Below are 18,022 nucleotides of genomic sequence, written 5' to 3'. Positions count from 1 at the left end.
TTTACAAGGGCCCCCAACAAAGCCCAATGCCTCTCCATGTACACGCCCACAGCCCTCCATGAAGCTCCAATATCGAATGCCATCACAGAGGGGCCCCACTTAGGGATTGCTTATCTCAGCTTCACCTATGTAAACAAGCATCAGCAAGTGCAGTTAACGATGCTTGCTATTGACCAACCTCACATGTGATGTATCAACCAGCAGGTTACAGTGGGTGAATTGGCTTTAACACCAACTAATGGAGTACCACATGTCAAGGTTTGGGATGCTACCTAATATCTTTTGGAAATTTGATCCCCAACTAAGCCAACAATGACTACCTCGGCAGCAGCAACTACAATTTTTGTGCTGTCACCTTTTGGCTGGTGCAGTTGCTATGAAACAGTGCAGGCTATCGTTTTGAAGTCCTCTTGATGAAGTTGCTTTTTTGGTGAAGATGTTACTTTTTGTTTGGTCTTGCCTCAGCTTTCCCAAGCTTGTTCGGATGCTTAAGTCTTGGTAAACCATGCCATACATATCCATAGGTTCAGCTCGACTATGCTTTTAGATTATGATGCTTTTGATAGTTTTAATTTTCCTTCTAGTATGGGCAAATGGTTTTATGCTTCCCCAGATGTTCTAACATATTGATCTATTAGACATTCTCTACTGCATCACTGTCATCATCATCATCAGGTCGAAATACAATATATGGTTTAGGAGTGCACTCTTTCCTAAACTAGTTAAGCAAACACAAGTTTAAATTAACCAAATGCAATTTCATTTTCCTTAGGAATCCCAAGCTTGTTCCTCTTTTTAGACGCAATATTTCTAAAGTTTCTCTACAAGCGCTCAACAAAGCGCCTGCCTGAGTATACAAATCGCTAAACTCAATGACAATGAAGCATTTTCCCCAAAATCTTCCACCGACAAATGTGGGAATCTTAAACCTATCATTCTGTGCATTCTCCAAACCAGACAATCCTTGTCTTTACCTTCAAAATGATCCCTTTTATCAAGTGCATTTCAGACAAGTCATCTCAAATATTATCTCCCATCCTTGCACCACCTCTGTATCCAATTCTTACCCTTTCCTTGGATACACAAAAAGGGCTATAGCCTCCAAAGATGAATGATATTCTATCCACCGAGACGTTCAAGTGCCCTCAGCTCCTCCTTCCTCCAACCATACAATGCATTCAAACCTTGAATTGTCTCAATCATCCTATCGAGCCCTTCAGACACCTTCCCAATTTAAGGGTCTTCCCCATCAAGAAAATTCAAAATTGTGAGAATAGGCTTTATGACTTGAAGCAATAGGCCAATATTATCCCAAATGATGTCATCCAAACAATTGAGTTAAGTCTCTGAGCCTTTGCAGAGTAACCTTCATGCGACGCGAGACAAGCTACCTCAAATAAGTTTTCAGCTTAAAAACGATGAAATTGTAAGCAAAGCGCATGTCAAAATACTTTAAGAGATTCTTTTGGGAATACCTTGCAAAAGTGGTGGCCAGTGATGAAAGTAACATGATTGCCCATCTCAATGAAAGGCTCCACCACGTCCAACTTACGTGAGAGTACTTATCCTCAAGATCTTCCCTATTGCCTTGTTGGAGTTCCCACAAACAGCTGGCCTCCATCCAAATGGTAGCCAGCCTCTCAGTTGACTTTCCCTCTGAATTGTTCCTTGCGTGTATGGTAGGACACCTGCTTCTGCTTCTGGTTCTATTTTTGCCTCCTTATTTTGGAGTAGATCGTCATCCATACATACAGGTTGGGCTACCACTTCATCAACCTTGAGAGCCATATAGGCTAGTCTTCTGGTCTCATGACATCCAAGGAGGAGGGTATAACTAGATCAGCAATGGCTTGTTCCTTTCATGGAGCAGATGTACCCATGATAAAAGGTGCGATCTTACATCATTAATATTGTCATGTGCATGGTGTACCTAGGGTTGGATAGCAGGTTAACGTGGGTTACAGGATACCATAGGGCTGGATGGCTATTTTTATCCAAGATTGTTACATATAGAGATTGATTCATATATAGTGCTCGCTTTATATGGAGGGAGCTATTCATAGCATTGTGCTATCTATAGCGGGTTTCCTTCTATATAGAGGGAGGGCCAGTGCTATTGTGCAGATCGGTTGAGTGCTCCTCAACTGATGGATGGGGCTTGGACCCAGGCCGAGACTCTGGCCATCTACATGGCGGATCATAGGTGGTGTATCGAAGGTCCTCTGGACGGGCTCAGGTGGTATGGGACGCTTGGGTTAGATACGGGCCTATGGATGAGTTGAGCTGTAGCCCACGTGCTCGAGAGGATCGAGGCACCTGCGCTATGATTCTGGTTGTATCGAGGACAAGATTCTAGGTCAGTGATAGGGTCAGATCCTGCGGGATCGTGTGTTCTAGTATCAGAGCCGTCCTATCACGATTGAATTCAATGCGAGGTATGTAGAAAAGATGTCTTCCAGGTACGCCTTTTGAGATTGCTCTTGCAAATCTAAATTTCCGCTCACGTATGGGCTAAATCGTTGGCTGATGATGTGCGCTCATGATTGGGAGAGTTGTGGAAGAAATAGAAGTCCATAGGTTGTGTGCTCTCTCTCGGTTGCTACGTGTTTGGAAATCGTGATTCCCTGAGAAGGGTAGGCGATGAGAAGACTTGATGCTTTCAGCAAGAGATATGAGGCTGGATCGTTTTTGACCTATAACTTTCCACGCTTGGGTTGTTGATGTGATTGGCTCTGTGGGGACGCGTGAGAGTGGGTTGGTTAGGGAATGAATTCACTCTAGGTTCTCAAGGATGAGATTCCTACCCTAGAGACTGCAGTTGAGAAGTAGGAGGAAAGAGAGAGCATTCATAAGCCTAGAAAGCGACTTGTGTAGGAGATTCGGGCATCAGAGATAGGGGCGATATGATTGGAGGCAGGAGCTTGGCTTTGGGAAGGAGCGTATGGCCTGATTTTAGCGCGTTTTGGCTATTTTTGGTTGGCTGGAGAAAAGCGGGACAGGATCTATTAAAAGCGAGACTGTTTTTTGGTTAAAAGGTAGGTTGCTTTTTTGTTTTTCTCTAGCAAGGAAAGCACTTGCTCTAAATCAAGCACCCACCCTAAATTCGCCTAGCTTTTGATGGCCCTTCTTGGCTATTTATATACCCGGGAATTCTCTCTCTTTCTCACTTCAGCACTTCAACGCATGAAGGCGAATTTCCCACTCTCTTTTTGTCTGAGATCAGCCTACCAGATTCCACCATCTTTCTTGCTGTCCTCTTCTCGCCTTCTTCCTTGATTCCACGCAGCACCAGATTCTCTTTGGGGAAGAGCACGTGTTTGGACACAGGTGTTTTTCTTCTAGTCCCTCTCCCGTGCGAGATATTTTCCAGCCATGGAAGGACATCAAAGTAATGAGACACCTACGTTGGAATACTGTTTTATTGAGATGGAGGATGAGGCTACATCGGAGGTTATTTCTCGTAGACCTCATGACCTGCTACGAGAGATGGATTCCTTGATGGATGAACTCTGGGTAGCTCTTCACCACTATAAAACCCCTCAGTACTAGAAATATATTGAAAAAGGCTCATGCTGTTCTAAATGTCGACAACTTGTTTTAGAGTCTTTATACCGCTTCCGTGCTATTGAGAAGCGATGAAGAGGTTGAAATCCTCAGTTTTGACCGACACACAATTATTTTTGGCTCGACTGTGGATCTTTTGAACCACGTTTGGTTCAAGATGTTTCCCAATCTTATATGAATTGTAAACTGTTTTGTTATTAAATTGACCAGGTTTTGGTTAATTTGGGTTTGATTTGTAACTAGTGGCATCTATAATTTGATGGTTTTTTTCAAATTATACTTTTCTTGCATATATCTTGAAGTTTTTTAGATATATGGTACATTGATGGTGCCCAAGTATTTGTTACATATTAGACCGGATTTAACAAAGGCAATTGGATTTCCCTTTCTCGAATCTTGGTGCATAGATTCCTGTTTGGATTCTATTTGAAGTTTTGATCTCGATGTGATTGTGAGTTATGACGTTTCTTCAAGTTACGTATGCAGGTTCTTATTGATTAGACCAGGATGAGTCTTGATGGATACCTTCTTTGAATCATGTCCAAAGGCGGGGTCATTTTGATTCTCACTCTTTTAGTTCGAGGTCATGGATAGTCAGGATTCAAGAGTTGTTAGGGATACTACCTACTGGGTTTTCTTCTTTGACCTATTAGTTGGGGTATTGTAACACAAGGGGGTGATATAATCACATTAAGAAAAGGATTGAGAACGGATTTGCCACCCTGACTCAATCTGGGATCATCTAAGTTGAAGAGGGATTGGCTACCTGATTTACTCATATTGTCCACTGAGTTTTTTATTTGCAGTATACTTTAGTGGTATGGGACACTAAGGTATGTTACATTTAAGATTCTCTGATGTGGTGGTATAATCCAGTGTGAAATAATACCCAAGGACCTCTAGGGTGAAGTACAAGTAGACTGAATTGAATTGGGGGCAACCTAATTAGATTTTTTACGAGGACTGACTAAGATTCTTCAACTTGAGGGAAGCCATGTATTTTTTGGGTTCAACCCTGGAGCTCCATAGTCTAGATTCCATCTTAGGGAGGGTTACCGCATCTCTTTTGATGATGGTCTGTCAGTGCCTTGTTTGGAACTTGATGTTCCTAGATAAGAGATCCTAAGAACTGGATGATCCTGTGATCGGAGCGGTTTATTGTGCACAAGTTTATACAGGATATTTGGTAGTGGATCTTGTTTTAAGAGATTTCGGATTGTATGTTTCAGTAGTCTTTGGATCACATAGGATGTTATTCCTATGACGGTTGACTATATTCATGTCTAGAACAGTACCATTGATTGGATATAGCCAACTGAATTTTTCTGATTATCCTCATGTAGGGGCATTTCGAGGATAGATCAGGGGGACCATATCTTTGGTTAGGATTTTGCCCATTGATACTTCCATGAAGATTCTTCCATCATGAGTTATGAATGGATACCTAATTGTTTTGCGATGGAAAGTCTATCATGTATTTCAACCCAAGAATTTGAATTACAAGGGTATTCTGTTGAGGGATTTTTTGAATACTAAGTAATTCAGGACATCAGGGTTGATAGAAATTGCAACCCAAAAATTAACCTCGAGGGGTTCAATTGATGGGGTTGTTCGAACAATGATTCCTCGATCTCAACCTAAGATTTTGAGTTCAAGGATACTCAATAGATAAGGTTGATAGAATCATTTACCTTCAGGTATAGATTTTACCATGCTTGTGTATGGAATATGTCAACAGAACTAACTCTGTGGATTCAGGCATTATTGGATTTCTCGAGGAGAATACTCAACGATATGTAACCTTGTTCAGCTTGAGAGATTTACTTTCCTTGGGTTGGTTATCAAAGATTGTGGCTTTGGCCTAAGATTCTCTTTGATTTGAATCTCATGAAAAGTATAGCACACTCAAATTGATAGTCAGAGTATAGTTATTGCAGAGAGTTTTCAGGCTTTCTAGTGAACTCAGGAGTGAGTTCTTAGAGGAAGGGGAGTATGCCATGTGCATGGTGTACCTAGGATTGGATAGCAGGTTAACGTGGGTTACGGGATAGCATAGGGCTAGATGGCTATTTTTAGCCGAGATTGATTCATATATAGTGCTCGCTTTATATGGAGGGAGCTATTCATAGCATTATGCTATCTATAGCGGGCTTCCTTCTATATAGAGGGAGCGCCAGTGCTATTGTGCAGATCGGTTGAGCGCTCCTCAACTGATGGATGGGGCTTGGACCTAGGCCGGGACTCTGTCCATCTACATGGCGGATCATAGGTGGTGTATCAAAGGTCCTCTAGACTGTCAGGTGGTATGGGACGCCTGGGTTAGATACGGGCCTATGGATGAGTCGAGTTGTAGCCCACGTGCTCGGGGGTGGTCGGGAGGATCGAGGCACCTGGGCTATGATTCTGGTTGTATCGAGGACGAGATTCTAGGTCAATGATAGGGTCAGATCCTGCGGGGTCGTGTCAAATATGGTGAAGGATATTGCAGACTTCGGACCATCATACACTCCTCCCTCATGTGAGGCCCTATGTACAATGATTGGAGATGGTGGAGTGACATTAGGAGCTGCTCTATTCAAGGAATCATTGCATAGTCTAGAGGCCTGCCTGCTGCACCTGGGGCTAGCGATGATTGACCTCGAGGATCAAGAAGCATAGGTTGTGCTCCAATAATCCATCCTCTATACCAGCACCTTCAAATGTGCAAGGTCTACTGTTGGAACTGGGAGATTCCTTGCCCCCTTAATCCTAATAAATAACTCCACTCAGTCTGTGCTTCTTAGCTTACAAAGTGACAATTCCACTTGTGTGCTCCTCCACTTGTCATACTTGGCAAGGGGATTGACCTCCGACCACAAAGTACACTTATTACCAGTCTCAACGCCACACAGAAGAGCCACTGAAAGATAGGATGAGAGAGAGAGAGAGAGGGAGGGGGGGGGGAGGACTGCCAAAAAAAGCAACTTTAAGGGCTACAAATTTTGCCCAAAAAAAAGAGGGAAGGGAAGAGAAGGGAGGGGGGGGGGTGATTAACTTAGAAGAGGAGGGGGCTGGGGCTGAGAGGAGAAAGTGCGGGCTACGCTCGGAGGGGGCTGAGAGGAGTAAGGATGGGCTGAGAGAGCCTCACGGGGTTGCAAGGTAGAGAGGAAGGTTGGAGTGGAAGGAGCGATGAGGAGTGCCCATTTGGCACTATTTCGGCAATATTTACCATAGTCTGCAGGCAGCAAAAGACACGGATATTGGAATGCCAGAAAGAAGTTCCTTGGAGTTCCGGACCGGATAAAAGTTCTGGGAACATATATGGCATTCATGATTACCTTTTAGAATGGGAATGATGTTCTGCAAGTCCCAAAAAGGGGTAATAACATGTACAAGTGCATAGTGGTAATGATTCACTAGGACGCTTGAGGCTTTTGGCAGCAGCAGAGATACAAGTAGAGGGATGTAATGTAATCTCAATCTTTGTGGATGGATGCAAACTGAAAAGAGAAAACTACAATAGCAAAAGGACGAATCCTATAGATCCATGATTTTGGGTTAGATGAGGAACTTGAGGGATTCCTGTGGACCATGAAACGTTCAATTGAGTTGTAGAAGCTTTGATTTTGCAATAAGACCCTAGTGTGAAGGAGGGCTCACTTAGTTTGTAGATTAAGCCCACTTGCACCTATGACCCTGAGAAAAACTCTAGGCACTTTTCTAAAGATAAATTTAAGGAGAGATATGGGTAACATGCTTTTGAGCATTAGGATGATAGTGAGGCCTAGGACCATGATACGCTATTTGCTTTCTGGTCCCCCTTCTCCCGACTCTTTCCCCATAGTACATCACCCTCATTTCTACTATCTTACCCCGTGATGATTATCCCTTCCCCTCATTATGGAATTATTTTGCAAACGTTGTTTATTACCTTACCAATTGATGCATGGCCTTCAAGTGAGAATTACATAATTACATGGGATTATTCACCACTCCATTCCAAGACGAAAAAGTCACTCAATTATGCATAGGAAGCTCTCAGGTGGGGTCTTAAGGAGCTGACCCTTAGAGAGACACGCAGGATGATACATAAATTATAAAGTTGAAGAGTATGTGGTGCCTACATCTATGTGAGAAGTCAAATTAGGTAGGGCAGCATATGCCATACTATTGTTAGTGTTAAGAATAACGTTCGCGATACAGACGCTGCACAGTGGCCCAGATGATTTCCTGAATATTAGAGAGAGAAAATTTGATTCAGAAGATTAAGCACGAACACTTTGAAAGTCAGTAGTCGTAAAGCTGAGTTTCACATTTGAATATATACGTCGCCCAACATGCAAACAAACAAGAAGGAGTGAACGCGAACGATTTTAACATCCTCCGTTAAATAAATCTTATAGTACAAAGAACAAGGACGAATCACGTAACACACCTTTCGCTTCAGTGCAACTCTTTGGCAATGCCATGAGCATCACATAAAGGATTTCAAGTAGCCAATATATCGATCGCATTATGCACCTTCGCAGCTTGGATGATTCCTTATAAATTCCTTCTACCATATCCGAAATAGTCTCGACATAGCAAATAAAATGAAGCGTGACTGTACTGCTGCGCCTAGAAACGAGGTGTTTCTGAAGTTTTCGATTGAAAGACGAAATCTCCACTTCGATTAGCTTGAAGTCAGATGAGGACAGGCGTAACAGATAAACATGACGAATTGACTGTAACAATGCTGTGGATTTCTCTGGGTAAGGAGAAAGGCAACTGAAGAAGACGAGTAGTGTAGAAAAGAAAAATGGACAGAGGTTATTGCTGTTGAAGCTAAATTATCCGATGACTTGCTGGGGTACTGTCAACAGCCCTCCACATTGGTAGCATGCTAGAGCAGACTATTAGTCGATTCTGCGAACTCCGGCCCAAACTGCGATCTTTTGATCGGATGACACCTGTTGCTGATGCGATGGGATGATGTGTGCACGGCAACATGAACATCTGGTCGGTAGATCAAAGCAGGTGCTACTTTTCCACTGTCTTGGATGGCGGACGCTGCAAAGATGCATGCATGTTTGATTGGTGCGTTCGCAGACGATCAACGTCGAGAGAGACAGGAGCAAATTCCGCATGTAGTCGTAGAACGTGAAAGCGGAAGAATCAACGTAAAGCGGATGCGAGACGATTGGTTTTGAGAGGACGGCAAAGAGCATTGAGTGAGAAGTGCGTGCTGGCGTGAGGAATACGTCAGTGTGTTTTAGCAAAAATTCCCCTACTCCAGTCACACGTGTGTATTAGCACTCACGTCGCTCTCATTCACCCCACGCCACCTTGTGTTTTTTATTATTATTGCCAAGAACTATTGAGCTTTAAAAAGGTCATTCCAATTATCAAGCATTCATAGCCTCTCTAAAGAGCTAGAGGTAGAGGAAGATGCAAAGGTAGAGCATCTCAGAGGAGTGTTAATCTTGACATCAAAATTAGCATCAACAATAGCATCTGTAGTAGCATCCTCAGCAGCATTATCCAAGGGAAAATCATTCTAGAAAACAGCACAAAACTAGCTGAAGAAGAAGAGGCTACTTGTGGTGAGGGCCAAGAATCTCCAAGAGGTAAGCAGATTGCTGCCTTCATTAATGAAGACTTGCTTTCTGATTCCATTGAGTGGCTTAGTACCCATGCATTAATTGGTTTCCTCCCAGGGCCTAGACCTCCTCTAGCCTTCATTGAGAATTGGGTGAGAGAAAGTTGGGTTAGATAAGTGTTACCAATGTTTACATCATGGTCATTTTATATGTGCCACCCATAAAGGTTAATTCCTAACCATTTTTGAATGATTTTTTTAACATTAATTGGAGGTAGGATATGTGAGTGAGAGTGGCTCATTAAATTTAAGCAAGATAAGCAAATGCAATGCAACCATCTAGACATAGTGATTTGATTATGTGTGTAAGGTTCATGGAGTTTTAAAATACATGAATAATTAATAAATGAGTACATATGATTTGAGCACAAAAATGAACATATTTTTGGGCTTAGATGGTATATAAGCATCATACTTCAATGCCAATGCCCTACGCATAAATCCTGCAAAAATGCTCAACCATGCTTATTACCCAAGGAATTCACTAAAAGAAAACCCTTTGCGAAATGTGTGTTCAAGATGTAATGATAAAAGCACTAGTTGCATGTGGGATCTAGCTTTCTTCTCTCTCATAGAATTTTAAACTTTTGACTAGATGAATTGCAAAACTCCTTATGAATGGATAATGCTACGGTATTTTCATAGTAAAATACCTAGATTCTTTTGAATCCACATCTAATGCCATTTTTCTAGAAGTAACCTCAAGACTTTCCTTGTAAGTGTGCATGAGTAGAACTAAGATGTGTATATGAGGGGCGCAAGTGTATACTCTAGTAGTGTGCTTCATAAATAAATTGGTTTCCCCGTATTGATTTGGATTATTGAAATGGTTGAGGTAAATAACTTTAGATGGAATCAAGTAGAAAGATGTACTTTCACGTACGATTCATACATTAGTGTGTGCATACTAATTTGATTCTTGAAACGGTTGAGCTTAAATAACATCTTTGGGAGAAAAAATATTAGAGTCAAAGATTGGAAAATTCGTAACTTGAAAGGACGTTATGTTACTTTTCAAACCTTTCATCCAATAACCTTGAGATCATGATAGTTCATCATTTTTTCAATTGCTTTAAGGGGCTAAAAATTTGTAATTATATGTTTGGAACCAAAGCTAGCAGCCTATTTTCATAAAGAGCATTTTGAGTTAAAAAATGCACGATTTCTTTTCAAATGAAAGCATAAGATATATTACTCTCATTAACAATTCATATAATAGAACATGAAAAAAAGTTTAGTCAATAGTAAGCATTATTTAGTAGTTAGGGGAAAAAGGAGAAACATCCTAGATTCTTTTAGCAAAGGATAAGTCATATCTTAACAAAGGATAAACAACAAAGACACTTGGGCAAGGAAACTATTTCTCATAAGTTTAGTATAACATAGATTACATGTATTAAAGGAATTTACCACTACATTTTCTTATAAAATTATCAATTTTTTGCTATGTACTCATGATAATTGTAAACCTATACTTATGTTCATGACTTAAAATTTATGCCCTTATAAAGTATTTCACCTATGAAAATAAATGTCCTTCCATAATATTGATAGCCTATGTAGAAGTAATTTCTCATTAGACTTTTCTTCTAGAAGTAGCAAATTGTTTATAGGCCCCTAAAAGGGGCACTTTTTTTATGTTAGTACCAAATGAATCATGGGGGTCCTTTCAAGGCATCTTGTACTTTATTGGTGGTGGAATGTTAGAACGCCAAACAAGTATAAGGATGAAACCTTGTGGCATGCATAAAAAACGAAATATTAGTTGTGGTTCTTATGAGAGACATTCTTAAGGTCACTTCAAGATCATATAAAGTTCATGCACACGTGTGTGCACACACACATGCATGCACTCATGCACACATGCATGTGTGCATGTGCTCATGGGCATGTTGCACATGCGTGCGCACATGCATGCATGCATGCGCACTGCGTGCGTGTGTGTGTGTGTGTGTGTGTGTGGGCGCATGCGCACATGCATGCATGCATGCGTGCACACACACACATGCATGCATGCATGTGTGCATGCGCCCACACACACACACGCACACATGCACACATGTGCACACACACACACATACACACACACATGCATGCGCACGCACACACACACACACACATGCATGCGCACACGTATACCCATTTGGTTTTGGGTACTTTTATACAATGACCCCCTTACTTTGAGAAAAGAACCCAATATTTTCTTAGAAATTAGAACAAAGAAGAGAGATTGTCAATGTTTGTTTGCAGTGAGAGAATTAATATTAGAGAGACTTTATCATTTGTGGCAAAGGTTGGTCCTTCACCTATTTCCATAAAAAGATTACATGGTTTTGATCAAAATGTCTCAAAATTACTATCATATCTATCACCTATCTCAATTTCAAAACATATTAGTTATTTTTAATAATTTCCAAATATTAGTTAGAATTTTATCTCCTCCTTTGAACTCTAGTGCATGATCTAATATTGTATCTCTTTCAAGCACCTCGTGATATAATAGTTGTAATGGATAAGATATTAGCATTAACTTAAAAAATAGTGATAAATAGATTGTCATTTCTAAAGGGGTGTTACTCTATTACATCTTTATAAAAATGTGTGGCCGTGTTTTTGAAATATCTTATAATTGACATTATGTGCTATGCTATACATTTTTGCTCCAAAGAAATTATAGGATGTGGTGTTTCTAATTTGACCCAGTATTCAAATTATTCATTAAATTCTTTGGCATTAATAGGAAAAGATGTTGAAACCACATAATAGGGAGAAATTTACTAAGGTTTTAGGGTTCTCAATCACCAAAGAATGACTCTTTTACCCCCAAAAAAGGAGTATGATCATATACCATGATCTAAGGAAGATTCGAAAAATTTAACCCATACAGGGTCACCCTTACTCCTCTATTTTTCAAGGGTAGGAATAAAATTATTCCATAGAGGAGATATTTTATGGTCACACATTAACACTTTCTCTAACCTCACAATCAACTTTTTTTATGCTCTACTGTAGATAAACTAGAACAAATATAGATCTCTTTGAGCAAAATAAATATGGTAATATTCTAATAATGTGTTTAGTTATTAGACCTCATGGATGGAAAAGGAAGTGATACGGGATGTTTAGATAATTGAAGAACATAATTTAAATACAAAGAGAGAAATGTTTGGCAATTTTTATGTTGTTTATATGGAATGATTGGAAGCTATTATTTTAAATGGGTAAAGTGTGACCCACTTGGTCCCTCTAATTAAGGTTGTGCCATTTATAAAAAGTAACATTAATTTTCTCACTTTCTTATAAAAGTAATTTGATCATGTATATTTATATCATTCTTAATATATTTTTCTTATGTACACTTGATAAATAAGGTACATTAATATTTATGTAGTAAAAATACCCTCATGAACTCAAAAGGGTACAAGTAGCCGCATCAATGTCATGTATATATATTACACATCAGTTGGTATGCAAAGATGTGCAATTATCCCACAATCATGCATAAATGCTTTCTTTCCAAACTTGTCATCTTCAATAATTGATGTCGGTAGTCTATATGTACCTATCGCCTTACTATAATTTATTTATTTTTTATTCTACTCAATTTGTTTAAAGGTATAATCTTGATAGTGCAATCGTGTAGGTCAATGTATTCAATTAAAAATCATGCTAGAAGGATAGAAGAATATTTCAGTGTAATATTGACACATGATTATGTACTCGATAAGCAATTTCAACTCAAATAGTGTGATTTGATCATTTGAAATTATCTGCATGTTTCTTTGATTGGAAAGTATTTTCTCTAGTAATGAGGGGTTTGACTTACTTAACTAAAGCACAAAGAAATCAACAAAAATAATAGATTTTATGTAGCTTAGATTTGTTTCTTGTTGTTTATTATAGGGACACATGATTATGTACACTATAAGAAATTTCAACTCAAATAGTGTGATTTGTTCATTGAACTTATCCTCATGTTTATTTGATTGGAAAGTAATTTTCTTTACCAATGAGGGGTTTGACCTAATCAATTAATGTTGAAAGAAATCAAGAAAAATAATAGACTTTATGTTAGGCTGCATAGAAATCCAAATTTGATATAAAAGCATTCTAACTCTAGAGTAAAAGTATAGCCAATTAGTGTAAGCATCATAAAACATTGTGGAATACTCATGGAAGCGCCATCATAGTCCATAAAGAATCAGGGATTAGTCACATGGATTTTGGGAACTTGTTTAGTCACTTTTGTAAATCTATCTCAATCAACCATATTACAAATAAAGGTGTTCTTAACTTCATAACACACAAAAGAATGTTTATCTACATTTTAATTCAACATAAATAAGTGACTTAAAATAATAAAAAATTCTTATATATTTTTTTGAGAATAGTATGCTCAAAATGAGCTAAGGGATGTCATGATTAAGATGAACAAGGAAAAATTTTATTTATAATATTCATGATAAATTACAATAGTAGTGAAGTTTCAAAAAGGTGGATTCTACGTTCATGGTTCATGATATTTTAAATTCACCTCTTCCTTGAAAATTTGTACCGACACAATCAATGGTTTCACAAGATGTAAGAATAGGCCACTAAGCATAGATTAGACCTAAGATACCATATGATAAGACATGTCTTTGCAAACTTTATGTGTGATAGCCACACATTATCTGTAAATAAAGGGTTTTTATTGCATGGGTTAGCATCACAACTTTCTATAAATAGATAATTTTATTTCAAATCATTTCTACATTATCTCTTTTCTCTATTGGGAAAGTCTACTCTAAGGGACTATGACATTTCATGGAAAATGAGAATGAAAGTTGTAATCAATCATCATGATCAACATTATTTTCTTTAACTAATTAGAATTATCTGATTTAATGATTGGATTCTAATATTCCATGGGGACTAAATATAAATTTTGGTGATTGTAACTTCATGGTTGACTTAATATTACTTTAATTAATTGATATAAATTGATTAAACTCTTACACCCAAAGCTTTTGGGCATAAATATAAAATTTCAACTTACTCAATGAAGATGGGTTTGGTCCTAAATAGGTGGCTTGCCTCCACCAAATCATCCAAAAATAACCCATTAGATATTATTTATATCCCTATCTTATAGAGAAATTGTCAAAATAGGGAAATAGAGGTGGTCATAAGGATACAAGTTGCACAACCCATGCATATTGTAAAGAACATACCTTATGATACCACCACACAAACATTGGGACCTCAATGAAGTCAAAAGAACCGCCTTAGGGGTCATATCTATATAATTATCAAATATAAGCATCAATCATCGATGGTTGTAACACATATTTCATTGGTTTTGGAATCATGTGCTCTCCAAATGCTAGTAACTAGAATTGAGCTAAAATCAAACTCAACAAAATATATAGCTTTACTATATGTGGAATCAAGATTTTGGTTCTTCTATGCAACCTTTCATTGTTTGGAGGTCTCCCCTCTCCTAGCACCTATATGGAGAAAACTCCTCATATCGTTTCAATCATTCATGTGTTTGCTGAAACTCCTCACGAGTTCCTAATCAATTAGCAACCAACTTCAATATTCTAGTGATACCTTGCTTCACGTTGAGACACTATTGCAAAATGTCCGTTTCAAGTATAAGTGGAGAAGAAGTTTGCAACTACACAAAGAGAATGAAATCCAAGCAATATGAGAGTAGAAGAAATGGACAATTATAAGGCAAGATTAAAGCAAGCAACTACAAAGACATTAGAATAATTTGGAGAAGATGACTAGATGAGAATGCTTGACCAACTAAAGAAGAGGACAAATATATGGTGAGACTAAAGCAAGTAACCATAAAGAATTTGAGAATGCATGGGACAAAGATAAATAGAGGAGAGCGCTCTCCCAACTAAAAGAATAAGAGAATGAATCAAGCAACTATAGATGAGTGTGTGCTCACAACTATGAGGGGATGAGAATGCTTGCATGTAATAATTCTAAAATATAAGGCACTTGAGTTTTATCAAGTGATAGATTTTGAATAAAATGCATGGAGAATGGGTGAATATACCAAGGATCATGATCATCATTGTGCATTGAATATAATTTATATATTTTCAAAATATTTTGAGTTACAAAGATGTTGAAGAGCATCAATCATTACAAAATATTGTGAGTGAAAAAGTATCACTTCTAACAAACACATAAAACTCATCTGTGATCATTACTATCATGAATGCATTGAAGATAATTTCATTTTCAAAAAATGGTAAGTAAACACCAAAATTGGATATAGTTTGATATCCTTTCCTTCTAAGGAAACATCTTCATTTATTATTAGATAGCAAAACTTTGCTAATAGAATTGGTTCTTCTTATAAGAAACCACCAAAAATTTGCATAAAATTTATTTTTGGTACAAGAAAATTTGGCGATTTTAGATTTAAGGCCATGCACATTCTCACATGTGAATTCTTGAGATCTTTTTATCATGATTTTTTTCCATTCTAAGACTTCAAAAATTATTATCCCTTATTTACATCAACATGTGTAGACCACTCTTTGAGAGGCTCAATGTCTACTTCATTGCACTTAGTAGCCCTTTCCCTTTCTTATCCATGCAGAAGTACTTCAAAATTAAGCTAGAAGGAGGTTAGAAACCACACATGTTAAAACTAGTAATTTATCAATACTTTCAGATTACGGGTCATTCAACCCTTTACCTTTTGTTCAACTCCCATGTTAGAATTATATGTCTTGAATATATATCTTAAAATGCATAAATGACTTCTAGTCATCTAATGATGATTATTAAAATACCAAAGATATTTTGGTTACTCATAATCTATCCACAATGCAAAGCTACACAAAGAGGTATTCAATTATTACCTCATAAAGCTAAGCTTGCAAAAAACACTAGGTAATGTCAGGAGGCAAGGAAGTATAAGATAAAAAAAATACCTTTAAAAGCATAGAGTTCCTAATTTTTTATGATTCGATTTGAATTCCTTGTCCAATTTTGACCATTTTAACGTCAAACATAACCATATTCGAAATAAAGAATGAGAAATTTATGCCATTTTCAAGAATACTAAACAACATTCTTGGAAGTGGCATTGGAGTATGGTCATGTTTGAAGTAAAATGATTGGAATAAAAAATCAAATTGAAAAATCATAAAATTTTGATACTCTTTAAGTCAGCTTAATATTTTTTAATGCTATTTTTTCATTTCCTATATTGGCATTTTCTTATGAGGCTCTTATAGGAGGTATTGTTATACATATGTGTGTGTGTGTGTGTGTGTGTGCATGTATGTATATTTATATGTATATATATGTGTATGTGTATGTGTATATGTATGTATGAATGTATGTATATTTATATGTATATGTATGTATGCATGCATGCATACATGTATGTATGTAAACAATCAAGTACGTTGCCCTTATAGGAGGGATTCTTGAACTAAACAAGTACTAGAAAAAGCATAGTAAAAATGCTCTTAAAAGTCTATATTGGCCAAAAAATCACACAAGAATTTCCCAATCTTGGCAGCATGAGAAAACATTTGTGCATCATCCCACCCTTTCAGTTTGGCATGTATTCAAATCCCCAAACTATTGTAGTGTCCCATATTCCTTTGTAATGTTAGCCTCAATAGAGCTTCAACTTTATAAACTTTTTGACATGATGATTGTATTGTATAATATCTTTTTGGTGGCTATAATATCTATGCCTTTGAACTTTAGATGTATCAATAGCCCCAAACTATCCTACATGTTATGTATAGTGTCCCATATTCCTAGGTAGTGTAAGGCTATGCTTAAACTTCTCGTCAAAATGGTTGTACTCTATGGTCCCTTTTTGGTGGTTACAAAAACTATGCTCTTCTTTTTTCCAATTGTGATAAATTTCATGCTTTATTTTCTTTGGTCATAAGAGAATTCCTTCATATGTACAACACTTTATCACGAGAGGGTAGCTACTTTTTTGCAATCTTTTAAAAAAGGTCACTTTATTGACATGGCCAAAAAAGCTCACAGAAGAAAGATCATAAACAGCTTTTTCTCCACTATTGTAGAAAAGTACATTTTTTTGTTTATACAAAATTTTAGTTGTTGCGTTGGTTCTATTACTCTTATCAATTGAACTAGTGCAAACTCCATGTCGCAATTAGATCCTCACTCAATAATATTCTTTATGCTCCCATCAAGTTTTACCTATTTGAAACATTTATGTCATTGCTAACTTTGATAGCCTATAACATATAAAAAAATTCATTAAATCAATAAGCACCTTTAGAAAATTAATGAATATAATATAGTTAAATGGAAAATAATAGAATAACATGATAAAATAATTCAAGTAATGCATAGAGAAATAGTCTTGGATCATCTTCCAAAGATTAATCACTATACAAAAGTAAGTTTCTTTCCAAAATATAGAAGTGGTTCCCTTTCAGATGTAGATGATTTCCATCATGGATATTTTGTACTTAATTTAGAAGTGATATCTTCTGTACTCAATTATGAATCTATTTGTATTCAAATTTAGAAGTGATATCTTAGAGTATGCACACATTAGAGAAGGATATGGGGAAAGCAGAGACCTAAAGAATATGTTGGAGCAGCCATCCAAAAAGCTAGGAAGCTACTTAAAATATATTTTAGAATGTCGCAACAAGGTATTGAGTCTATCTCACAAGCTAGCCCAGCAAGTTCTCACTACATGATGAAGCTATAAGATTTTTCTCTTTACTAGATAAGGGATCACTATTAGTAATAATGATGGCAAGTTCCATAGATCTTGAAGGGTCTCTCATGGACTTTAATACAATCATATCATATCATCTC

The sequence above is a fragment of the Dipteris shenzhenensis genome, chromosome 9 (assembly GCF_047967505.1).
Source record: "Dipteris shenzhenensis isolate YYH24624 ecotype China chromosome 9, Dip_SZ_1.0, whole genome shotgun sequence".
Taxonomy (NCBI): Eukaryota; Viridiplantae; Streptophyta; class Polypodiopsida; order Gleicheniales; family Dipteridaceae; genus Dipteris; species Dipteris shenzhenensis.
The sequence above is the reverse complement of the archived record's forward strand: the minus strand, read 5'-3'. Positions refer to the sequence as shown.